The sequence below is a fragment of the Vicia villosa genome, linkage group LG1, assembly GCF_029867415.1.
Source record: "Vicia villosa cultivar HV-30 ecotype Madison, WI linkage group LG1, Vvil1.0, whole genome shotgun sequence".
Lineage (NCBI taxonomy): Eukaryota > Viridiplantae > Streptophyta > Magnoliopsida > Fabales > Fabaceae > Vicia > Vicia villosa.
Genome location: NC_081180.1, coordinates 238,841,002 through 238,866,614, shown reverse-complemented (window position 1 = coordinate 238,866,614; position 25,613 = coordinate 238,841,002). Strand labels below are relative to the sequence as shown.

Below are 25,613 nucleotides of genomic sequence, written 5' to 3'. Positions count from 1 at the left end.
CGCCGCTAACACGGTGTAGTGTCGGCTTTTGGCCTTTTAGCGAAGGCTTTTGACCGACCCTAAAACACAGTTTTCTTGTAATGACTTCATTTATTCACGTTATGACACTCAGAGAACCTCGTGGTTTGAAAGTTCATACTATTTTTTTTTTTTTTTGTGTTTTTCCCATGACATTGCTGATCATTTAATGCATTACAACCTATATCCTTTGCTTTTGCATTTTCCATACGACTACCACCATTTTATAGTATTATTTTATCATCTTTCCAATCAGACATGTCTACTCAAGTCATATATTGTGAGTTATTCAGGACCAAAAATTGTTCATTTGGGTTAGACTCAACAAACACAACTTCTGCCATAACACAACATTCTTCCTTTTTCCTCCCTTCAACTCTAACTTCCTCTGTCTTTTCTTCATGGTCGGACCATTTGAGAAGATTAGCGACATCAACGACATGAAAGAGCTATCATCTTATCTTATTAATATCATCTTATAACCCTTCTATTTATGTTTTCATATGTAAAAAAATATGTAAAAAGCCTTAACCCACACACCACACAATTGGTTAGAACGGTATCTTATAAATTTTAATTTTTTTTTAAAGATATAATATTATTAAAACAAAAATAAATATGTATTATATATTTTTAAAACTGCGCGTATTATATTTCTAGAAAAAAAATAATATTATATTTTTCAAAGCAAAAATACTATATTATTTAAAAACTAGAATATTATCACTTTTTTTAGAAACAAATTATTATTATCATTTTAAAAAACTGAATATTGTTATTTTAATATTTGTACAAACACAATAATTTTTATTATTTGTTAAAAGAAAATATTCTTATTATTTTTAAAAACAGATTATTTCCATTTGTTTCTTATTGATGAGAAAAGAATCTCTATTTGTTTCTTTTCTCATAGACATTTCTTAATCCATAATAAAAACATAATTATAGTGATATCCTTTATATATAAAAGAGAGGGACACTTTTGTAACTTGTATAAATAGTTAAGGAAATAGTATTCATTAATTTATTTAAATTTAATTTTTTTATTGTTGAAATGAGCAAGTATCATTTCACTTATATAAAAAATTTGTCTCTTACTCCACTTCAAAGAAATTTAATAATATGTTAATTATTTTTATTTTTTACTCTAGAAATTAACCTTTGAAGTTATTGTATACAAACTTTATTTACTGTTCGTTTAGTAAAAACTAATTGAATTATTTTATAGCTACATTTCAAATGAATCTGAAATATTTTTCTTATACTCTTAAGTGTTGAACTATTTTAATGTTTGATGGAATTTAAACATTATAAAAATTAAATATCTAAAATAAAAGCACATAAAAAATGTTTACAATAATGATTTGATGGATATGTCATTTATGGATAGTCTCTCGTGTCTTGCTATAGTATTATAGTCTAATATGTTTAATATGTTTTAACATATAATTATATAATTGTTATGATTAAAATGTTTTGTGATTAATATAATGGATACGATATTGTAAACGTGCAGTATGGAAAATTACAAGTGTTATCGTAGTTTGATGTACGATCGTAGGTATGATGGGAGACGTGGACTTAAACCACTTTTTGAGGAAGGAGTTAAATTGTTTATTACATGGGCATTTGATCAAGAATGTTGTCGGACAAATGGAGGAGTGAGATGTTCGTATTCTTGAAGAAATTAATTTTTTAATTTCTAACCATCCTGTTTTAATTTCTATATTGCAGGAGAAGAGTGTATATGGCACACAGTAGATGATAAGCTGGTTGAGATTAATTTTAGGAGAAGAGCATCAGCACGACTTTCAGACATTCTTAGGTGTGCTAGGCTTGGATATGAAGAAAGAGAGATCAGGCCTCCATGGATGGACGAAAATGTGTTTAAAGAAATGCTTGTTTATTGGAAATCATATGAGTTTAAGAAAAAAAATCTGAAAAAGCAAAGCAGCGTAGAGCATCAGAAAGACGAGCCGCTATTCATAGAGCCGAAAGCATTAGTATTGCTGATCATGCTGACGGTAATATATTTATATCTCACTACTTTTTAAATTATATTCTTTATTGTGTTATATTTTTATTGGAGTTCTATATGTATTAGGTTGTGGATTGCCCTAACATTTTTTAAAAGTTGTATGGATTGCCCTAACATTTTCAAAATATTTTATTTTAACCTTAAGTATGACACATCATCAAAAATGTTGATGTGGCTTTGTTTTTTATTATTTTTAATTCAAACCAAATGCCACATGTGTTTATTTTTTATGAACTGACCAAAATGCCCTCATCCTCTTCCCATTTTCGGTCACCCAACCTTAGCAACAAAAATCCTTTTCATCCTCTCACCTTCTCCATGAATACACAAAATTAAAACTCTATGTGCCAAGCTTCTTCACTCATCGTTCCTAATCTCTCAATAATCTCTCTCTCATCTACTCTTGATCTTTTCCTCTCACAGAAAGCATAAACTAAAACAAAAATATTCAAATCAAAAGCATAACAACAACAACAATAAATTCAAATCAGGAGCTTGAATCCTCCTTTGCGCTGCCAAATTCAGATCTGCGTCGTGTGCACTTTGACACTCGTTGCGTTTCAAACTTGCTCCTTCTCTTAGTTTTTTTTTATTTCTCTGAAATTGAAGACCTGCTTACCATGAATATGAGATCCGTCGAGCTGACGTTACATATTTGATGATGGAAGACGCGTTGAAGTTGTTGCAAGTTGTTCTTATGAATCAAATGAGTTGACGTTGTGAGCTTTATTGATCGATGAAGCTGTGATATGCCTTTGCAGATCGAGGAATCTGTGATGAATCTGTGTAGGTGTTGAGTTACGTTGACGGATTTGAACGGATGTGAGCGAATCAGTTCTGATGGAGCTTCGTGTTGATGAGGGTGTAGATCGCGGATGAAGGTCGTGAACGTTGTTGGTGATGAGTTTTGAACATTGTTGTCGTGTTATGGGGTTTGTCGTGAACAGCAGGGAGGAACGAGGAAACGAAGAAGGGGGTGGCTAGGGAATGAGAGAGGAAACAAGTTTCTTATCCCTGATAAAGAGGGCGTTTTGGCCAATTCATAAAAAATAAATGCATGTGGCATTTTGTTTAAATAAAAAATAAAAAAATATGAAGCCACATCAACATTTTTGATGATGTGTTTTGTTTAAGGTTAAAATTAAAATATTTTGGAAATGATAGGGCAATCCATGCAACTTTTTTTTTTACAGGGGTTTTTTCAAAACTCGCCTATATGGCAGGGGAGAAAAAGCTATTTACCCTTAAAGTTAATACCATAAATTTCCAAATGATAGGAATTCAAAAATTCAAAATAGTTTGACAAAATATAGACCATAAATTAAATTTTAGAAATGAAGACATTTTATGTTATTAGCATTTCAGAAATGATAGGAACTCAAATGATAGGAAGAATTGATTTTATATTAGTATCTGTATATCCAAATGATGTAAATTTTTTTGTTTTTCACATTTGAAGAATAATTAATAGTATTAATTAATAATAACTCTGTTATAAATGAGGAAAAAAACCACACATTAACTTGCAACCGTTCTTTTATCTAGAAGCTTGTTTTTCGTTTTTATCGTTTGTTTATCGTCTAAACCCGAGTTCCCCTTATTTGTCCTTTTTTATCGTTTGTGCTGTGTTGCTCTTTTCCGCCTGTATCATTATATCTGGTTGTTATTCTGTTATATTGGTAGGTGTAGGGGCTGCATGTGGAGTTTATGACTAGCCTGTTTGTATCAGTGGGTGCAGTTCTGTGTTTGTTTGTGTTGCATCTTTGGCTTGTTCAGTTATTACAATGTATTGTTATTATTCCAAATTTCAAGTATTGATTTGGAAGGTATTAAGTTGAATTAAGTATGGCTAAATAAATTAGCACCATCAAAATGGTCATACTCGTTGATATTCATTAATTGGGAGATAAAATTATGAATTATTTTTTATTAAAGTAACTTTTTGTTTTTACACACAATAGACTTCCAACGTATATGTAGAGCACCCTTCCATTAATGGCTCTTGATCCAATATTTTTATAATATAGCCTATACTTTTTATTTCATTTAATTGCCTTCAACTATTTTTTTATTTAAATAAATTGTCTAAACTCTATTATTTAATTTAATTTACTTACGTATGTATAGGCGGAATGCCAAAGGTTGAAGGTGGAGTTTTTAGCTAAACATCTTGAGTTAGGTGGTCCACGGGGGCGACATCGTCTTGACCCAGCTATTGATTAATATTTGTGGTTGAAAGAAAGTAAGAGAAAGAATAGAAATGAAAAAATTCATGCTACTGGACCTTTAGCTGTCAACTACACAAAAAGGGATAAGTGTTATTTATTTAGGAGAATTGCAGATGGGGAATGGTCTTTACGTCCTCCGACATTAACCCTTGAAATAACTTAAACAACTAGACAACTAGCTCAGAGTGAAGTAGCATGTGAAAATGAAACATTGAGAAAAAAACAAATGGAGTTGGAGGAAGCATTGAGACTTTCACAGGAGAAAATAATGCTTACACAACAACAAGTGCAACAACAAGTGCAACAACAAATACAACAACAAATGCAACCATTATTTCAACAACAATATGGCGGTGGTGGATTTGGAGCGGTTGGTAACCAAGGAGTGGTAGACGAGAATGATGAAAAAAATAACGCGGACGTCTCAGATCCTGAGTGAATATTATTTTGAATTTAAATATTTTGGATTAATTATGAATTTATTTATATGAAGTATGAATTTAAATATTTAGAATTAATTATAAATTTAGTATTTTTAAAATTTTTGAATTTAAAATATTTATTATATTTATATTATTTTAAATATTAATATTAATATTTAGAATAATATAAATATATTTTTTTTATTATATACATTATTATTTGCGTTGTGCATTTAACATGGTATCTCAAAATATTTGCTGGGTGAATTTCACCCTGCAAGTTTTTGAATATTCAAATATTGCTAGGTGAAACTTATCCTGCAAGTCACCTAACGTATTGCTACTCCTGCTCTGAATCAACTGTGTCACATGAAACAAAGTTGTATGTAACTCTTGCAAAGCATGTTTGCGGGGTGCTTTAAACCTTGCAAAGTTGTGGGGTGAAAACCACCTGGCAAAGTTGCGGGGTACGAATCCCTTTGCAAAAAGTTGCGACTAACGTTTTTGCAGGGTGAGCGTATCACCTCGCAACTGTTGCATTGAAGGTGTTATTTGCATTTACGGGGTGGTTTTTACCTGGCAAACTTGAGTTTTTTTATAGTGGAAGAACTTTGAATTGGCATGGTTGTATGTGTTATTTGATTATGAGTGGTCCTTGAGTGAGTTGTTTAGAGTTATGAATGCAACTTTGGTTGATGTAATGTTTGAATTAGGAACTAGTTCATGTTATAGCATCCTTAGGTAAATGGATGGTTTATTTGAACTATGGCTGATGGATTGATTATATATGCAAACTTGTGGTTGTAGCATGAAATGTATGTACTGATTATTATCTTGTGTTGTACATGAAGATTGTGTGAATCGTTTGATACAAGCCACACAAAATGATAATAATGTGGATGGGTCAGAAAAGCTACAGTTATGGAAAGAAGTTGACGACAGTAAGTCACGAGGCCGGTGTTACGGAACTTCCCGAAAGGCGGTTAACGTTCATTATGGAGTGTCTTACTTGACATAAGTGACCATTTCAAACCTGAATAGCGAAGCGGATAACCAAACCATTGAGACGGCTAAAGCCAAGGCTTCTAAAGCACATGAAGAGGCTGCATTAGCTAATGCTTGTGCTGATAAAGCTATAGTTGAGACAACATATTTGAAAAGACAATTTGAAGAATTTATGCACAAGAAACCCAAAGGGTCTTGCAAAGAGCTACCACAAAAACCATGTATCTCATAAGTAAATGAGCAACATGCCCTCTAGCCCTTGCTTCATTATTATAGAACTATTTTCTCCATGACACTTGCTTGCGGATGTTGCTCCAAAGGACTTTTCAAAAATCTCCCAAACTTCTTTTGCATATTCTACATAACTAAACTTTTTAAAATTATCTCGACTTAGATATTGATGAATTATAAGGAGAGCCTTATATTTCTTCTTCTTCAATTCTTTATGTGCACCTTTTTGTTCATTCATTGTGTTTTCTGCAACCGGTGCTACCACTTCTTTCATAGCATCCCAAATATCTTGATAACAGAAAACAATCTTCATTTACTTATACCAATTCTCATAGTTATCAACTTTCAAAATTGAAATACTCGCTGGAAAGTGTCCGTTTGTTAGATCAATTTACAATAATTAATTGACTATATAAGTCAATTTAGTATTCAATTTTAGCTATGAAACTTCAAAAGATATTGTTAATATTTCATCTCAAATAATAATTATAAAATCCAAACTTCTCATCTCTTGATGCTCTCTCTCTATTCAAACTTTTATCAAATTTCTTTCTTCCTCTTTCAAGAATTCAAACGAGCTTCAACCTTTCAAATCAAACACCACCCAAATTCACATCAGAATCAAAACAATCAACTAAACAAAAGGTAACGAAGCAGATCTGAAGATGTTGCTATGGTGACGACGGAGGGATGGTGCTCATCAGTTAGGAGCTGCTCGCGGCGGGATCCTGGCCGGAGTGTGAGACTACGCGGTTACAGTTCTGAAGGAGGGAATATTTCTATGGATCTGGGCGATATCCTGGAGGATGTGTGTTGGCATCGTGTTGCTTGATTTGGCATCGATGTCAGTCATGGTTTGCAGCAGGTGCGTAGATGAGCAAGGATCTTATTTGGTTTCATGTTTGCATTTCTAATGTCAGTCATGTTTGAGTTTCTTAGTTTGAAAAAAATCTCCTAATGCATGCAACCAGCCTTTCAATTCAGGAAGCAACAAAAGCAATTTCCCGATAATTTTCGTCCATACATAGCATCCCAACATTTTAATTTATATTTATGTTAACTTAGAGTTTCCATCCTATACATTTTCACTTCGGTATATATTTATATGTTAAGTTTTGAACTTAATGCAGATATCTCGGATCCTTTGGACAACTATATTTCAAGAGGAACTGCTGATTTCCTTACTTGCAAAGATCCTAAGTATCAATAAAGTCTATGGAACATGGTTTCATATTTGTGTTAGATTTAAACTTTTACTTATCACCACCTATTTGGTTGAACATAATAGAGTTTAGTATTGATAATAGTAACAACAATAAATTTTCGCAGTTACTGGTATTTATTTGCCTATCATGTTGCAGATTATGGCAGATAAAAATATGGAGGATAAGGATATTGTGCCAGCTCCAAAGCTTATTGAAGTTGTCTTCCAAAATTGTAGAGGACAGGTGGATCACTAGGTGGAGCCATATCTCAAAATTATGGTTGAACGCTTGAACCGGACAGAAAGGTCATATTTGAAATGTCTTTTTCATGCAATTGGTAAGGGGCTTTTACAATCAATAATTACATGAATGAAATTATCGGGAAATTTCTTTTGTTGCTTCCTGTCTTTATTGTGTTAAAGAGCCTTCAGCTTTTCGATTTTGTTTATGTTTTGTAATGTAGTTTTATCCGATTTCAACATAGCCATTTGATTTTAGTTCAGTGACTGAGTTCGCCTAATGCACGCAACTGCTATGTCCGAAAGGTTTAGGAACTTTGGTTTGAAACAATGTTTTACTTTCACTTTGTTATTTACTTTACTATCATTATTTTACATCAGGTATTCATGCCGGAGAACATATATTTATTAAGAGGGAATCATGAGTCAAAATATTGTGGATCTCTTATGAGGTTGGGTTTGGCTCAAATTTTTGAGAGAGCCTTAAACAAGATGTTTCAGTCTACCATGAAAGTTTACTTCAAGGTTACTTGGCTTGTGTTCTACTTTGTGTCTAAGTCAAGGGATGCTAATCAACAAGCAACAGATTTGGGCAGAGGGAAATTAAGGGCTTAAATGATGGGAACATATGATACCTAGATATGCTTCATCAACAATTTTATCGTGCCGGTTTTTGATTGCGAATTCAGAAGTAGCTGCAATGTTACACGGGTTTATGTCACATCTTTATGCAGTTTTATAGTGCGCTGGTTATTTTAATGAATTGTTTCTTTGCTGATTAAAAAAATAAACCACTGCATTCAATTTTCGGTTAAGTAGAAATTTCCTTGCCTGATGATATGTGAAAAACTTTCTTAGAATAAATCCAATTAGACTTTGATTTTTTTCAGTAAATTATAATTATTAATTTTTGATTTGATTTTCATTTATATTCAATAAAAATGTTTTGATTTAATTTTTTTTCAATAAATTATAATTATTAACTTTTGATTTGATTTTCATTTATATTAAATAAAATGACTTAATTTCATTTTCAATTAGACTTTGATGATTGATTAAGTTAATAGTATAAAAGCAAACAATATAAAAAAAATTAATAGATAAATTCAAAGATATAAATGAAATTTAGATAATGAAAAACTATATTAGTAATTTAATAATTTTTAACAATTTTTTTATTGGTTATACAAGTGATTTGATTTAATTTTTTTAATAAATTATAATTATTAATTTTTTATTTGATTTTTATTTATATTAAATAAAATGACTTAATTTGATTTTCAATTAGACTTTGATGATTGAGTAAGTTAATAGTGTAAAAGTAAACAATATAAAAAAAATTATTAATAGATAAATTCAAAGATATAAATGAAATTTAGATAATGACGAAAACTATATTAGTAATTTAATTATTTTTTAACAATTTTTCTATTGGTTTGTTAGGTTTGTCAATAAAGTCATATTTCTGTTAGTATACTTGTCAGCTTTTATAGCATTGGAGCCTACAATTTGTAGGTTCTATGAACATGGCAGAAAATCACATGGTTTATGTCTTAATTATTTATAGTAAGAATTTATTATCATAATTTGTCATTAATAGTTATAAAATTAATAAATATTTGTCAAATTAAAATTTTGAAATAAAAGATTTTATTTACTTCAAAACGAGAAACAATTTACAAGCAAGCTAAAGAAGCCATAATTGACCTAATTACATAAGGTAGTTGACTATGATCTTTCTATAGTTGGGATTTTGCCACCCTCTATACACTATAGTATCAATGATATCCCTAGTCACAGGTTGAATATCTCTATTATTCCCTAACCCATCAAAAATTCTTTTGTTCCTATACATCCAAATGCCATACACAATTTCAGTTAAGGTAGCTTTTAGCAGCCCCTTGTGCTTCCCTTTTCCTTTTGTAACCTGCTTTATCCAGTTAAAATCAATGGTAGTATCAGCTTTTTGGCCCAGCCAATCTAAAAGCGTTTGCCAAATCCCCACAATATGGCTGCACTGAAACAACAAGTGAGCCGTATTCTCCTCCGCCGCCAAACACAGATTACAAGTCGTATCTTGCAGCAAGCCCAGTCGATGTAACCTCTTTTTGGTGGCCAGCCTATCTTGAATAGCAAGCCATAAGATCACTTTAGCTCTGGGCCTTGCAATATTGTGACTCATCAAATGATACCAATCAGTTCTATTATTACTTCCCATAATCGAACTATAAATCTTCATCATTTGGAATTTCTTGTGAACTTTCATACTGTCCCATATCTGCTGGATACCATTAATATCTTGAATCTTTGCCATTATATGCTTCAAAATCCAAGTACAGTTATTTGTACCAATAACAGTATCATAATTTCTCCCTTTCAAGTAGTAAACATGGATCCATTTGACCCATAGATTGTCCACTTTCATACAAATATTCCACAAGCTTTTGTCAAATTAAAATTACAACTTAGAAATGTTTACACATTTATCTTATGTTTATAATGTAAAGTTTGTATTAATTTATTTGAAATAAAATTGAAGTTATTAAATTTATTTTTAATGTCAAAACTTAGAGTCAAAATATTAAGTAAAACAACAAACATTTATAGTATTTTAATAAATAATTAAATGTGTTAAATGAGATGAAATCATGTGATTGGTTGGAGGTACATTACCCAATTTTTTATGATGGGTAGAGAAGTTGTTCCCTAATTGAAATTATAATTAATTTAATTATATTTAAGATGACTTATTTATTTTTTTAAAATTTAAGATAACTTATTAATATAAGTTAATTTTTTAATGAAGCCAAAAAATATTGTTTAAAAATTGATACACAATAAAATAAGGACTAATCTATGAGTAAATTAATTGTTGAACTCAAATATCCATGAGTAATACTATGAATATGAATAGTTTAATTATAATACATAGATTTAAATTTTTAAACTTTAATTTTACATTTAATTTTACATTTAATTTTAAGTAAAATTTAAATCATTAATTAATTAGACGAGGAATTTTTTTTATGACAGAAAAATATAGTAAGTAATAAAAAATAATTACATTTATTAATTTTATTTTATTAAAAAGCAATGACCATAAATAAATAGTAGGTATGTTAACTTTTTATTCCATAATATTTTTATTTTATTTTAAGTATGTTAACTTTTTTTGTTACATTTAATTAATAGTAGTTTAAATTAATGTATTATTTTAATTTATGTTTTAAATATATTAATTAATTGATTTATGATTATTATAATGTATTATATTGGACAGTTAAAAATAGAATAATTCAACGGCATGTTTAACAAAGTAATAAAGAGGCCTAAAATAATAAAGAGCATTCAATTATTAAAAATTAAAAGTAATTAAATTAAATTTAGTAACACAAGTAACTCTCACAATCTCTTAATTTCAAAAAAAACATATTTATAGAAACACACGACTAATATCATTATTACCTATACTGATTAATATGATTACCGCATACAGAACTAGGCTGATTAAGCAAGTATCGATTAACGTATTCTTTTAGAGACAGTACTAAATAATAAAAAACAATATTAATAATAATGCTACTGCTTGGTAGTATAATATTTATAGACAAAAAATAAAAATAAGAAATGGTTAGAATTTAATTAAATAACAAATGTGACTTTTGACTTGGTCTTTGTTTTTAAAGCTAATTAAACAAGATTTTAATTAAAAATTCAAGTCATGTAGCACTCTCTTTTATTTTTTTGTAGATTTAATTTTTTTTTTGTTTTTTGATTTTATTTTAATTTGATTTTTATTTAGTTGTGGATATTAATTAATTAATTCATAATCAGTCAAAATAATTCTTTTTTATCATGGACGATTGTTTGTTCTTTTTTTGTTAAGTTTAAGAGAAAAGGGGTGATGCATTGACAGTGTAAAATATTTTTACACTGTCAACCAATCACCACCCATGTATCCAATTAAACCATTTTTTATTTAAATTTTTTTAATGACATAGCACATTTATGATTTTCTATTGGATGACAGTGTAAAATTATTTTACACTGTCAGTGCACTACCTTTTAACTCTAAGTTTAATTTTTATTATTTTGAAATAAAATAAAAATTAAATCTTTGTTAAATTATTTGTTGTTTTTATTAAATAAAATTTAAAAAAAAATTAGTTAAATTTTTTTTTAAAAAAAATTTTTGAAGGAATGGGGCGCTCCTTCCCCTTTTTGTAGGATAGTTTTTATTTTATTTTTTTAATTTATTATTCATTTAATTTAATTTTGTTAATAAATTTTAATTATTGATTAATAAATAAATATAATAGTTTTGAATTTGATCTATTGTTTTCCTTTTTGAAAAAATAATAAATAAAATAATAATAAAATAATTATCAAACTTTTAAGAACTCTGAGCGCTCTTTTTTTCCCTTTTGATCTTTTGATTAATAAATTAGAAATGTCTAAATTATTTTATTATATATAAAAACTTTTTTATGTATACTATTAATATCAATAACACGTTATTTTATCTATACAATAGTAATCTTATTATAAGTAAAATTTGTAAATTATAAGTGTTTTTTTTATGAGAACAAACTCAACTCATTTCATTAAACAAAAGACTGTTAATATAGGAGGAACAACATTAACAATACTACGTTTTGACAAAAAATTATAAATGTTTTTAAAATATTGTTTTTATTTAAAAAATATTACACCCGTGCTTCGCACGGGTCAAAGTACTAGTATTTTTTTTAAAATTGTTATAAAAAAACAGTGACATTTATGTATTAGTTTGGAAACATGAAATGTAACGAAACAAGAAAAATAAAATAAAATAAAAAGAGGATCTAAATTAAAAAGAAGGTGAAAGAGTAACTGTTAAATTGAATTAAAAACTTTCATTTAATATTTTTAGGGAAAATGTTGCAATTATATAAATACACTCTTTCATTTACTCCCTCCGTTTTTTATTATAAGTCGTTTTAGACTTTTCACACAGATTAAGAAAAATAATAATTGTTGTATGAAAATGAGAAATTATGAAAGTTTTTACAAAATTATCCTTCATTAATGACATGTGGAAGATAAATTTATATAATTGAAAGGGGGGAGAATAATAAATATTTAAGGATATAATAGGAAAAATAGCATTAATTATTCATTGGAATTGTAAAACGACTTATATTTAAATACAAAATATTTTTCCAAAACGACTTATAATAAAAAACGGAGGAAGTAATATTTAAAAGGTGAAAGAGTAACTGTTAAGTTGAATTAAAAACTTACATTTAATATTCACCAACTAAATATTAAAGTGAATGAGTGAGTTAATCAAGGAAACACAATTAAACTCAACCAGAGAAGCTAGTTGTACAGCACTTTCACCAACCACGTATTAAATAGTGGGAGTGAGTAACCGAAGGAAGCAACACAACCAAATAAACCCAAGAATAGATTCTAGATCTAGGCTCTCCCACTTGCTTCTCTGCATAATTCATTCATTCATTTATTTTCATGTAAAGGTAATCTTTCATCTATGCTCTATTCATACTCTTCCAATGTTTTATTTACAAGAAATTGATCCACAATTCCCGGTGATATTAAGTAATAGTAGGGTTGGTTTTATCTGGTTTTCTGCTTTTGAATTGGAATCCAAATATCTTTATGTTGATTTGATTTTTAGTTTTTTCTTAGAGATTGATTTTCTTTTTCATATTGACACATTCGACCGATTTAATAGATATAGTTTTGTTATGTAAACCGTTTTATTCAATCAAATTATCCAATTTATTTTAATTTAGTCACGCGATTCGACTAATAATTAAGTAATTCAATATTCTTATTGATTTAATGATCGATTCGTCTTTGTAAAACAAAACCAATTAATGTTGAATTCACTTACATAAAAATATTATATATAAATCATTATATATTTCACTTTTATTTTCTCAAAACCAGTAGTATTAGAGAATCAATTCAATAAATTAACCTTTCGTTTTTAATGGTGATGAATATAGTTTCTAATTAATATTTCTTTTTTTTTCCTCTTCTAAATATGAAACGATGGGTGTTGTATCATTTTCATTTGATGGGAGTATTATTTATCGTGCAAATGTGTGTATGCACTTCATCAGAAAAGTTAAACTTTTAATAAATGGCACTAGTAATGAGAATCACGTAACATCTTTTTTTAACAGAAAATACCATTAAAATATGGCTGTCTGCCATTATCTCTCACTATTCAAACAGATAATACACTCACCAACCACATTAAATAATTTGAGTGAGTGACCTAAAGATAATACACTTACCAACCACATATTAAAGATAATACACTAATAATGTTGAGTTAATTTTTCTTTGGTTTTGCACTCTGGTTACCAGGAGAAATGGACCATAGTAATTCAGAGTTTGTATTGAGAGATATGTGCATTGGTCAAACATTGTTTCCAACTAGGAATTGATTTCGATATTTTTCAGAGTACGTTTTTAGCAGGAGTTGATTTTTAGTTTGTTCTTAAAGGTTGATTTTCTTTTTCATATTGACACATTCACTAACATGTGATTACTTTTCCTTTTTTTAGTGCAAGTTTTGAAGATTTCAGGCGGTAGAAACTTGTAAGAGGATGGCATGTGATTATTTTGACAAGATTCAAGAAATCACAATTATACCAACTATGATTTCCTTGATTAAACATATAAGGTATGTTGTCTATAGTATAGAAAAGATTTTTAAGGAGTTTGTTTTATTTGACCTCAAATGCTATAATAAGAATCATAATTCTCTAATATTAGCTTAGCAGTTCTATATCTATCATCATATAAGAACATTTTATACTCTGGAAATTACTTCAACAATCTTGTCACTACTAAAAATATTACATTTGATTACAAGATTTTACATTAGGTATAAAGATAACTGATGTGAAAAATATATGTCAAAGAATTTTACATCAGGTTTTAAGACATTGATGTGGAAAAAAAATTGATTTAGCGATTTTCAGACATTTAATGGGACTGATGGAAAAAATAACTCAAAAATTAAAAATCCAATACACGGTGGCATTACCGTAAATAAAGCAGAATTATTTTATTAAGGCTTTTACATTGGTGCGTTTAGCAACAGATGGAAAATATATAGCATAATGGGCTTTTACTTCGGCCCTTTAGGAAAACCGATGGGAAATATATACCAGAAAAAGAGAGCGATGGAGAGGATTTAAGACAATTCACATACGAATATGTTAATAATCCCAAAAAAGATCTCGCTCTTGCACATGTCAGGTATAATTTTATTAAAGAAGAAGATGAGAAGAGTTTCTGAAGTCTCGAGATACCCCCGCATTTAAGGTTAGTAGGAGTTATATTCGGGTTTTTTTTAATAGCATTTTTATTAGGTTTAGTGATAATTTTTTGAGTTTATAATTAAAAGGAAAAAAATCAAAAGGGTAGGGAAAATGTGTCTAGGAATGTATACCCACACATATTATCTCGTGGAGGGTATCACTTGCTTGTGGAGACAATTTAAAATGAAAGGATATCATTGAGAGATAATTCTACATTAGATGATAATTGTAGTCCATTTCCACCGTCACGTCATGAGTTATGGAAGAGAGCACGACAAAAGAAAGGAGGAGAATACACATCAAAGTCTACACAAGCTGTCGCCGAGAAAATTGTTAGTAAAACTTGGAAATTACTTCAAGTATCATTATATTTTTTATTTATAAAAACTATTGAAATTATTTGTGGTTTTTGCATTTTGTAGGATTCTCTAGTTGAAGAAGCTGAAAAAGGTGTCTTTGTTCCACATGGACGTAACAATATCTTAACAGCAGCCATTGGAACACCTGAGCATGGCGGTCGTGTTCGTGGTGTTGGAAAGCACTATAAACAAAGCACTTACTTTGGAAGGTCGTCTTCACGTCAAGGACAACATATAGATGTAAATGAACAACTTGAACAACTTTGATCAAAAGTTGGTTGAAGAGCGTAAGGCGTTGCAACAATCTTTTATAGAGACACTTAAGTCTATGGGTTTATTGCAAAGCACAGATAATAATAAATGCATTGAAAAAATGGAAGCTGTCGAAGGAAGCGGAAAAGGAAGTTGTTCAGCTGCAAAAGGAAGCACAAAAGACGTGGAAGTTGACGATGTTCAGAGATTGTTACTCATGCTTGTGAAAATGGCTGACCAACACTTGAAAATAGAATTAAGTCATTGTAAATCTACCGTTCATTTTTTAATGTCTGCCAAGTGTATCAGAGAGTTGTTAATGGATTTTCTTTGGCTTGACGTGTCTACTCTGCAAGTATGGTGGACGTAAGTACATTTTCTTTTTTTATTACTATCAATATCTATTAATATGTTATATCTCTCATCACTTTGAATCTAATGTTTATTTTAAAATTATTCAGGTATATTCATCGTGTATGTATTGATAATTCCACATCAGAAGTATATAGAATTATGGACCTTACTATGTGTATATATAATGATAATGTGCCTAAATCTATAGCAGGTGTTAGAAAATACATACAAGATAAGTTAATGTTGGTAAACAGAGTTTGCCACTTACTACCACTTGTTCATCGGTAAGTTTTTAAGAAATTTTGTTTTCTATTTTTTAATTTTGATAATACAGATATTTTATGTGACTTTTGTGTTTTCACACACACGTACAGACAACATTGGCAATTAATAGTCATGTGTCCAAGAGACAATACTGTGATCGTCTTTTGTTCACTTCATCGGGAAATTGATAAAGCCACGAAGAAAATTGTTACAACGTAAGTTTATCTTTTATTTGAATTTTGTTATAATATAGTGTATATATACATAAATTGTTATAAAAGTAATTTCATATTTTATGTGGCTCTATATGGATTTTTTTTCTGAATTAGTGCTTTTGAGGTTCATCAATTTGCAAATGACAATAGAAAAAAGGCTACATGGCTTCAACCCAATGCAAATGTGATGTAAATTATAATTCTATATTTAATTTTATGATAATTATTCACTTATTATGTCATTCATTTGTAGACAAGGAAACAACATAACTCTAATGATCGTGGGTACTATGTGATGAAAAATATGTTGGATATTGTCTCTGCCAATATAACTGAATTTTGTATGCATGTAATAAAATAACTTTAATTTGTTATTTACTTTGCGTTTTGCAACTTAATGTGGATTTTCAAAGAATAACTCTATATTGTTATTTATGTATTGTAGGTATTTGATGATCCTACAGAATTAACACAAGTTGATTTGTATGATTTGCGACTCCATTGGGCAAAATGTTTCTTTGAGTTATATAAAGATTAAGCTTTATCTGGTGAGTTATATGGAATTGTCTATATTTCTGATTCGAGCTAGTTTCTTGACTTTGGTGTTGTCTGCTGATGTTAATTAGTGTTATTGTTTATTATCAGCAAATGTAATTTTGGTGTTGTCTTCAGAAGTTACAACTCATCTTCTCGTGGAGGCATGTTGGTATTTCAAGTGCGCGAAAGGACTTAAATGGTTGGATCATATTTGTTGTTTTGTTATTTTGTAGTAGTCCACCGTGTGTAAACTTTCTTATAATTTTGTACACTTGTGCATCCTAGATTAATACTTTTGTAAATCAACTGTTCATTTTGAAGAACATATTGATCAGTGGTTTTCACACATATATTTTCCGTTGTTTTTAAGTATTTTTAAGCTATGTTATTGAGTGTTTTATTTATCTATTCGTTATTTTATGCTTTGGTTGTATGTTTTAATGTTTTCAGACTGATATGGAGAAATCGGAGTAAATCAGTGCAAAACTCGGAGTTTCGAAGGAATTTCAAAAACATGCTACAGGAGGCCTGACACGGGTGGCCGTGTTGCACAACACGGACCGTGTCAGGAAGAGGGCGCAAGAAGAATGGAAAAACAGTGAAGCAACACGGGTGCCCGTGTTGCACAACACGGCCTGTGTTGCACGTCCTGGGGCTTAATAAGAAAAAGAAATATGACAGGGGGCCAACACGGGTGCCCGTGTTGCACAACACGGCCCGTGTTGGGTGATGACGCTGATTTCAGTGATTTTTATTATTTAGTTCAGTGGTTGGCCTGCAGGGGTGTTTTTGGGATTTCCAACCAACTTAAGTGAGTCTGCACTATTTAGGAGAGTTTTCAAGATGAATTAGGGATCTTTTTGCCACACGAAGAAAAGGGAGGATTGAGAAAAGAAGCCTGTGCAATTGGAGAAGAACAGAGAACTCTCATGAGCGGAAGCCATTGAAGATCAAAGTTCATCATCTCTATTGTAATGTCTTTATTTGATATCGTTGTAATTTCTTTGGATGATATGAGTAGCTAAACCCCCAATGCTAGGGGGGTGTCCCTGATTAACATTCGTGATGATTTTGAATTCCGAATTTCAATAACATATTTCTCTTTCATGTTCAATTTAATGGTATAAGGTTTTTAATGTTTTCCTCGTCGGACCAACTGGATTGATTTATGACTGACAATTAGGATTGACATCCATTGTTAGGGTTTTTATACCATTATACTATAATAGATATCACCTAGGACTAGGGATACCCTATAGTAACCGGATTGTTCTTGATTATAATAATACTTGATTTGATCACTAATTTTGAAGTACTTTGGGATTAGGATTTCAATGTTCAAATGTTTGCCCACTAAGGACTTAGGAGCAAATACCCTTAAGAACCGATAATTGATAAGTTGAATTTTGTTAATGAAACAAGGGTTCAGAATTGTTACATGTTAATGCACACACCTACCCTGGCATGTTACTCATATTTGGCTAAATCAACCTTTTTAAGTTTATTTGCAATTTAATTCGTAATCATAAAAACCAAAACCCCGAAGGCTTTTTGTTTAATTGAATTCCTACTAACTCTATAATATCACGCAGTCCTTGAGATCGATATTCGGGGAATTTTCCCTTTATTACTACAGAGGAAAAATAGTACACTTGCTATTTTACCGATCACATATATATGCATCTTAGCTATTTGGTGCAATGCAATTATATCCTTCACTAGTTAGAAAAATATGAAAATAGTGACCTAAATGTGGTCAGTGTGATGTGGGAAAATTTTGAAAAATAGCAACCTAACTTTGGTCTGTGTGGTATTTGAAACTTATATGAAAAATTAGGTACACAAAAAATTACAGCAAAAATAGGAAAAACAACTAGTATACGCTTAAAAGAATAATACATATTACATCGGGCAAACGGGAAAACTGATGTAAAAACCTATCTATTACATCGGGAAAATGGAAAACCGATGTAAAAACAATATATTACATCGGGCGAATGAGAAAACCGATGTAAAATATGGCATATATTTTTTTTTATAAACAAACTGAATTATTTTTCACATCAGACATCTAAATTCAACCGATGTAGTATGTTACTTTTTCACATCAGGCCTTGGCCCGATGTAAAATGTTTTGATTTACTACATCGCTTGGCTTTACATTGGACCCAGGCCCGATGTAAAAAGTACTTTTCGCCCGATGTAAAAATTACTTTATGCACTAGTGTTTGGCTTCTTAAGCTTAAACGCGAACATTTTACTTTCGATTTTTAATTTACTAAATCTTCTTGGTTGGTAAAGTCTGTCTTCAGATTGTACTTGACAATATATAGTGCATCTAAGATAATCTTGGTGTTGGCAATTTAAAGGTTCTCATGCATTAGGAGAAAAATATAACACAAGCAGCATCTACATTGCATTTATATGATAGCAAATCACAAATTTGGTTTTATTTTAGAGTATCACTTCTTGTACTTTTAGTGGTGTTCTTGCACTCTTGGTTTTATTTCATGACCATTGCTGAGGCACAATAAATATGGCTGTTGCCTAGTTAAGTAAGTGGTAGAGTCTCTGGTTCCTGTAGTTGTTGTCCAATTGTGATAGTGGTTGTCCAACAATAAATATGAACTTCCTAAAGAACTTTAGACATAATTGGATCATAACTTTCATGTTTGAAGAAATTTGAATTGGCATATTTGTACATGAATTGGCATAATTAGATCGTAACTTTCATGTGTTATTTGTACATGAGTGGTCCTTGAGTGAGTTGTTTAGAGTTATGAATGCAACTTTGGTTAATGTAATGTTTGAATTAGGAACTAGTTTATGTTATAATTGATGATCTTATTATTTGTTTCGATGCGTAGTTATACGAGATAAAAAGTGACGAAACATCACTTTCGGTACATGTTTTAAGATGAATGTGTAAGTATAACATTGTGTCTTTAATTAACTCAAAATTTTATTAATATATAATTAATTTTTTATCTCCACTAATAAATTTCGATTTGTAAATTAATTTCAAGAAACTCTATCTCAATTGGTACCCACAGGTGAGGACCTGGATAGCAGGGCGTACTTAGTCGAGCAGTAAATGTTGCTGAGTATCTCGGTCGGGTGAGGGGTAAAGGACATGGTTTGACTTCATCTTTCTTGTATAAGCATCTGAAAATTCTGGTATGACAGACTCAGACGTCAATCCCAATGTCAAGACATCGGATCTGTTATTAATGTAGCATAAGCAGAATAGATATATCCCCCATTAATTAATTACTCCTAAATAGGAGTCAATGAGACCTGGGATCATACACGTTCAGTAGACATAAACAGATTATAATCTTTATATGATTCTATTTAGGAACAGCTAACATTTCTGAATCTGATGTTATAAATAAAGTCATAACATTCATAACTGAACAAACAATGCAGAAGATAAATAACAGAGTTAATTGTTAACCCAGTTCGGTCTAACTACCTACTCTAGGGGCTACCAAGCCAGGAAGAAGATTTCACTATCAGTAGTACTATTTTATGTAAACAACCTCTGGTTTACAGATAAACAACCTCTAGTTTACCTTGTCACTACCAAATGCAACCTTTATCTCAGAACTCCATCCAAGACAAGAGAACCTCTGCTCACTCCCTAGTGATACCTAACTGTTACAACCCTGCAACTGCTATTTACACAATTAACAATGAACAAATACTTGATCTTGCTTCGCAGCTTCAATCAAGATTATAATACTCAACTCTTACCTACAGGTTTCGAGTGAGGACAATCACTTCTCTAACCTACAATTTTCGAGAAGGACATGGCAGCCATCCCACAACCTGGGTGGTCTACCTATAGAAACCCTAATGACTACATCGTTTAAAATAGGGTTTTCTATATCAAACTAGGTTACAAAGTTTCCTATTTATAACCTGATACCAATTGAACTTGGGCTTACAAATCGCAACACTCCTTGCTGTTACAAATATGCAGAAATATTCTGCTACAAATAAGGTCTTTTAATCATGAGTTTCCTAATTTATCTCCTAAATTAGAAACTGCTGAATCTTCAATCTTCTGATCTGATTCTTCTTGAATTTTCAATCTTCTGATCTGATTCTTCAATTATTCTTCTGACCTTTAAATATGCGCCACATAGGATTACAAAATATTCTGCGAATATCCTGTATCTGTTAAGTACAAACTGAATCTTCCTTCCAGTTCTGCAGGTGCGATGTCATGAGTTGATATCATGACATTCCATCTAACATCTTGCTTATACCTGTTTTATTCTTTTTAAACTTGCAAGATTCACATAATGACCATTTGCTGCTATTATATGTTTTAGCAAAACATTAGACAATAATACAGAACAGACAGAGCATCAAAAATCTCCCCATTTGGCTTATTTTGGCTAAAACTATTCTTGTAACAGTCAGCAACAACTTCAACTTTCTAGACAACAAGTACTTGGTCATGTTTGCTTCCAGTAGCAAACTCAGCATCAGTATCTCTCCCCCTTTTTAGCCATAATATGACAAAGATCGACACTATGTCATACATTGCAATTGAATATTAACGGTTAATCCTGGGAGATACTTGTTGTCTTTGTCAAGAAATCCACTCCTAGCTCGAGTTCTCAAGGGAAGCAAGACTGGATTCTTGCTGTTATTCCTTATAACTCAGAACACAAATCAAAATTGTGTTCATAACTCAGATCACAAATCACAACGAAAATGATTCATGTACTGAAGGTTGTATATATTGGAACATCTTTGTTGTTATTGCAGAAAAACCCATGGTAGAGACCATCAACATCCCCAGCCCGTGTTTTTCTTTTTCTGAAGAGGTTTAGTATAGCAACCCATCATAATACCAAACTCAGACTCGACTCACAAGAACGCACACGAACGACATTTTGAGAGAGTTTGATTTCTGCAATTCATGGAGATGCTATTATATAGCCAATGGAGATTATAGGAAATAACGGTGGTCTTTGGTCTTGTTCAATGGTCAAACGGTTAATTAGGAAATAGTTTTAAAAGAAATTACTCTTTCCAAAGCAGTTTTTGACTATTTTTCTGATAGAAGTTATCTTGAATTACCAATGCATGCATAGTCATTGATTGTACTTTACACCGACCACTGATGTGTATATAAACTTCAAGTCAGATTTCCTTGTTTGACTTTTGAATATTCAATGTCTTTAAACATGTCATGATATCATGTCAGACATTGTCACTGTTCTTTCCTTCAAGCACATAGCCCAAGATTCCGTAAAAGATTAAGACAGAGCATCATTTGGACCAATTAACAGACTCCCTACTTACTCACTAGTCATAGACAAAGACTTCTGTTGTTCTGGACACCTTGAGACTGTTAGACACACAGCTACCTCATCAGTGTAGAGAAGGAATAGTGGTTACCAATTGCACATGGTTAGCTTGAACCATTCACAAATAACTGACAAAAGTATCACATTTTCTTCATGATGTATTAGTATTTTTAACCAAGAAACTTTTCTTGACAAAAGAAGTTACTCCCCCTATCTGAGATAGTCTGAGCTTCCCCAACAAAATAAGCTTGAAATGATGAATGGAAAATATAAGACTCATCTTCACATCTTCAAGAGCCGCACCCTCTATTCAACAATTATGCTGAACACACTCACTATAGCAAATTTGTTCCTTACAATAAATACTTAAACCAGAAGTAGAATGTCATAACATTGTGTCTGACATTTGTACTACCAGTATTCTCCACAAGTTTCATCTCTTTTTTTTCAACAGACCCTTGCCTAAGAACTTATCTCCTTCAGAAACGATCAACAAATGACCTCTTGATACTAGAAGCACACACAGAGAGGTTGCCACAATCTCAACAAACAGAACCGCCACTTCTTGAATTTTGTTGAGCATAACCTTACCATGTTTGAATTAGATCATGGTCTGCTTAAGACACTTCGAGATCCTTCTGGATAAGGTGTTTTTCAATCTCACACATTGATTAACATACTCCTTAAACAGAAGAGATTCTCCTTTATCCTTAGCTGTGTTGATCCGATCATAGAACTTTTGTCTTCATAGTCATCTTCACTAAGTGAAGTCTTCATCATGAAAGTAATTATGTATTGCCAGAACACATTACTAACATCCAGATCAGAACCTGCCCATTCTAATCCACATTATGCCTGAACTGCCAGTTTAGACAATAATGTTGCTTTTTCAAATTTCTAATGTATATTCCCAGTCCTTCTTCCAAGAAATACGTACCTTGTGATGTTAGTACTACTTAAGACACAAGTTCATCTGAACTCAAACAAACTCTAACTATCCATAGAGATAACACTTTCTCTATAGAGGACTTGGAACACAAGAAACGATTTGTGTTCACGACTCGAAACAAGACTCTTTATTCTTTACCAAACAGTTGTAAAGAATGACCTCAGACTTAGCAATGCCTGAACACTACCCTTAAACCCTATGATTGACTTAAATAGACAATCATAACATAGACTCTAGACACTTCTCATATCCGAAAGAAGAACATGAGAGACTCAAAGAAGACTCAACCAAAACAAAAAGACTCTATAAACCTGAGCAATTTAAACAACATACCTGGAATTTAACCAAAGTCTTTATCAAGAAATATTATTTGAGAACGAACTGCACCAGGCGGACTTGTACATAGGTTGGATCATGCACTTAGATCAGAACAAGTGATACACGCCATCAATTCATGTCGTTTGATGATAATGCAAAGAATATTCTTTGTTGGTCTTTGAGAATAAACATGATTTGAGTTATGTTCTGAGGTTTTTGTGTGAATTTGTTCTTCTTTCTTCAAGATTAATCTTTGAAAAAACTTTGCAAATGGATAGAAGCGGAAAAACATTGTCTTTGCTGATCTTCATACTCTTTTACTGACCTGACATATACAACTTTAGGACATCTTTGATGTTCGTCCTTGAAGTTCCCTTCATTTGGAATTTGCCCCAGTTTCCAAGTTTAGAAACCTTAGTTTGCTTGCTACACAAGATCCAGATTGCCACACTCTATAACTTGAATTAGAAGAAACTGTGATTGTATAACCATAAATTGATCTTCAATATACACGTCTGAGTTGTTTTATACAGACCTTGTAAATATCCAGCTCCCATCAAGATATTTAACAGAATCAGTATACCACATCAGAGACTCTTGCCCTCTTCTTTGATGTGTGAAGATAATTGAGAACTCATGGCTAGAAGAACTTCTTCTCAGTCCAGCAACCAGGTTCTAAACCTAATAAGTACTAAGTCTCCCGTCAAAGTACTTACCAGTTTTTCAATTAGAATTTGCTACTCACACTAGGTCATTCTGACTGATTACCTCTTCACATTTATAATTTCTGTTCTTGGCAAATAAACAAAATAACTGAAGATCTTGAGATGTTGTAACATCAGATATGACATCATCCTTCATGGTTCTTGGTTAACATCTTTAATGTCAAATTGACAACACTCAGGTTAATAACAAAATAATCCAATTATCAGCAATATCCAGATATATCAAGGGATAAAGTAGCCAGGATCTCAATAACCTTTTCTTCAGACTTTCATTCTGATTTTGGGATGAAGGATGCCATGGTCTGTAACTATAGAGGACATTCCCTCAGCTAGGTTTCTGGAACAGACTTAGTTATAGCATGACACTGAATTAGTCAGATCCATCTGACTTCCTTGATTTCAAACAACACTACCCTTTCTGGATAACAACTAGGGAAGTACACATTCTTAACCATATTTCACTGTGATTGAGACACGGTATTAAGCTCCAACAACTTCTCTATGGTTATGAATACTTATTTGGTTTCGTTGATCAGAGGAAACTCACAGATATAGGCTCTTCATAAGTACAACACAAAGGATTAGAAAGGAATACCTTCATGAGTTTTCTTAGTAGAACTGAGCACATGTTAATCGTGTCCTGATTAACTTAGCCAGATGTCTCCTCTTCCAGACCAGGATGTCATACCCCAAAATTTTCCCTCCTGGTTTTATTTCTACTAGTTTATGTTTTTATATCATTTGCATACTTCCATTAGGACATTAACATAAATTTGCATTTATACAAAAAATCCAAAAAAAAAATCATGCATGTGTTCATTTTACGCATTTTTATTCCACTGTACGATTTAATAGCTTTAATTTTTATTTCACTAATTATTGAGGTTTATAGTTTTAATATTTAATTCAACTTTAATTTAAATTGAATTTTAAATTAAAACTATTAAATCATTTTAACTCATTATACTAATATTTTATCCTTTTTTAAATGCATAATTTGTTTGCTTTTACTAATATTTTTAGGTACAAAAAGAAGAAGCCCAATCTTACATCCTAGAAGGCCCATAAATCAAATTCTTTTTATTTTATTATTTTATTTCTTTAATTATTGATTTTTATTCATTTAAAAATCAAATTAAAATTCAAATAAATCATAATGAGAGGGGAAAGATTATATGAGACATTTTGTCAATATAACTAATACTGATTCACAAGGCAAAAAATAATACGTGAGAATATTTGGAAAAGAGATTGGCTTGAACAAAATTGGGAAGTTTGCATTTGATTTTCAATCAATTACCAATATCCAAAATCAACAAGATTTGGTTCAAGTTTATTGACCTAGAACATTCTCCATATATATTCAAGGGCATTCATACGCAAGGGGAGGACTTTGCTGCAGCCAAAAACCTTTTGGTATTTGGCCAAATCAAAGGTTATTCCTATTTGGCCAAAAACCTTTTGGTATTTGGCCAAATCAAGGTTATTCGTAATTTTGTCCATAATTTAATTTTCTAAACCCCAATTATTTTCTTGTGTTATTATTATTACTATTACTAATATTCTTATTCTTATTATTATTTT

The 25,613-nt window shown here is 31.0% G+C and overlaps 1 protein-coding gene across 24 annotated transcripts in view; it reads left to right on the top strand.

Annotated features, from left to right (window-relative positions):
- Positions 1–17,824, top strand: part of LOC131645008 (uncharacterized) — a 36,829-nt gene extending 19,005 nt beyond the window's left edge. The window contains exons 1-11 of one of the 24 annotated variants that reach the window (XR_009296838.1): positions 12,717–12,905; positions 13,768–13,864; positions 13,968–14,086; positions 14,668–14,733; positions 14,962–15,061; positions 15,152–15,706; positions 15,906–15,978; positions 16,069–16,173; positions 16,427–16,522; positions 16,619–16,721; positions 16,819–17,824. The gene's annotated coding sequence lies outside the window, so the exon portion shown is untranslated. Of the gene's footprint in view, positions 1–12,715; positions 12,906–13,767; positions 13,907–13,967; positions 15,062–15,151; positions 15,707–15,801; positions 15,815–15,902; positions 15,979–16,068; positions 16,174–16,426; positions 16,523–16,618; positions 16,722–16,818 lie in introns of those variants that run through there. The other 23 variants (XR_009296837.1, XR_009296832.1, XR_009296830.1 and 20 more) reach the window with 23 other exon arrangements.
- The last annotated feature ends 7,789 nt before the right edge of the window (positions 17,825–25,613 follow it).